A 1,893-nucleotide genomic window follows, 5' to 3' on the forward strand; every position below is an offset into this window, starting at 1 on the left:
GAACATCGCACACCGTCAAACTGCATATCACAACAAATATCAAACTACTCACTGAACGTGTGTTCACGCGTGAAGCAGTTGCAAGCTGCTAATTGTTATATATAGATAGAATGCGCTTGGTCAAGGAGTTCACAACATTTGCCATCCGGAAGTATAACGGACGAACACACAAACTCTGTGTAACCATGAACTTTTATAGTCTGGTTTAATACAGTTTAGTGAGAAACAACTCACAAACGCGGATGGCAAAAACAATAACAAAGGCCTGAGTGACGTCATCTGCATACTATCTATTGATTAGAATGCGCTTGGCCAAGGAGTTCACAACATTGCCATCTGGAAGTAGAACGGACCAACACACAAACTCTGTGTAACCATGAACTTTTATAGTCTGGTTAATACAGTTTAGTGAGAACAACTCACAAACGCGGATGGCAAAAACAATAACAAAGGCCCTGAGTGACGTCATCTTCGAACTATCTATAAGCAGTGTGTTAGTTAATCTCGGTTGTAGTGTGAATCATCAAATTACACACCACAACAAATGTCCAACAATCCATTCCAACCGTATCTTTAATGTTTGATACAAATACACACAATTTATCGATATTATATAAGTGTGTTGGTTTCGCAATTTAAACTGGACACAGGAAAAACTACGTATTTTAACTAACATTCTATCGTTCTTTAGCTTCATGTCTGACGTGAGACAGATACGAGGTATTATCAATATATAAGTGTTTTAGTATTCCACTTTATAGTCTAAACAAGCAAACTGCATACATTATATAAACACCCGACCGTTGATTCATTGTGTGTTTAACCGTTAAACAGGTAATAGTCGTTAGAATATATCGTTATATCAGTAGGTTGGTTTATAACAGGTTACATTGAAGACAATCAAAACAACAACAAAAAACACCACAAGAATGGGAGCGATCTATATTCATGTTTTCGTCCAACCAAGTCATCAATTACATGATTTGTTGTTGTCCAACGATTGGATATTTCTTCAGAAATATAAAACAGGCTGCTTTGTTTATGAAGTTGTAAACATACCCATGTGTCAAGCTGAAAAACAATTACCAATCGTGATGTTAATGTTATATATTTCAAAAACTGTGAACACTTTTCACTATGTGGGTCACTTTGAGCACATATTCCAATGTAACCAATTATGACCTCGAGCAAATGGAAATGTTCGTTCACTTTGTGTTCAAGCGTGAGGCTGTTAAAAAGTTATCTATCGAGAAACCAGTGTGTTGGTTTAAGCTGGTTATACTGTACACACCAGAACTACACACCACAACACACATCCAGCTCTCCCTCCATTCACTGTGTTCAAGCGAGAGGCAGGTATCATTCATTTATCAATTATCAGGTAAGTTTAGATTCTTGTTTTTCATGTGAAGTTTTTAAGTGAAATGTCATATAGTGGAAAGGAACAGAATGTAAACAAAGGCAGATGGAGTTGGATTAGGAAAACAACACAGCATCACCATGTGTGTTATGCGTGTAAAATATTCACTACTTCTACTCGCCTAATCAATGGTCCCACCACATATAGATAAGCTTTTATAGAGGGCGATACCCACTAAACGTGCTCAATGCCTCATTACAAGGGGTCACTGACCAACAGCAACATTTAACGAGACATGACGCCTCTTAGGCGATATTACTTTTTTTTTATCAATGCTCGAATCCAGTACCTTCCGATCCGAAAACGAGTGTCATACCACAAGACCACATAGCCGCAGAAAACTACGTGTAACCTTGAACGCTAATAGTTTGACTGAGCGAAGCTAGTGAGAACTTATCATACAACAAATGGTTTAAAAAAACAATAACAATATCAATGATTAGAGAGAAAGTTGACCATCTTCATTCTATTGT

The 1,893-nt window shown here is 37.3% G+C and overlaps 1 protein-coding gene across 2 annotated transcripts in view; it reads left to right on the forward strand.

The window, feature by feature from the left end:
• Positions 1–815: 815 nt before the first annotated feature.
• LOC144976346 (peptidase M20 domain-containing protein 2-like) overlaps positions 816–1,893 on the forward strand; it is a 31,331-nt gene continuing 30,253 nt past the window's right edge. The window contains exon 1 of one of the 2 annotated variants that reach the window (XM_078920588.1): positions 816–1,381. The gene's annotated coding sequence lies outside the window, so the exon portion shown is untranslated. The remainder of the gene's footprint in view (positions 1,382–1,893) is intronic. The other variant, XM_078920587.1, reaches the window with a different exon arrangement.

Source organism: Berghia stephanieae, chromosome 7, assembly GCF_034508935.2.
Source record: "Berghia stephanieae isolate SIO BIC M18660-M18661 chromosome 7, UCSD_Bste_1.3, whole genome shotgun sequence".
In the NCBI taxonomy this organism is placed as follows: Eukaryota; Metazoa; Mollusca; class Gastropoda; order Nudibranchia; family Aeolidiidae; genus Berghia; species Berghia stephanieae.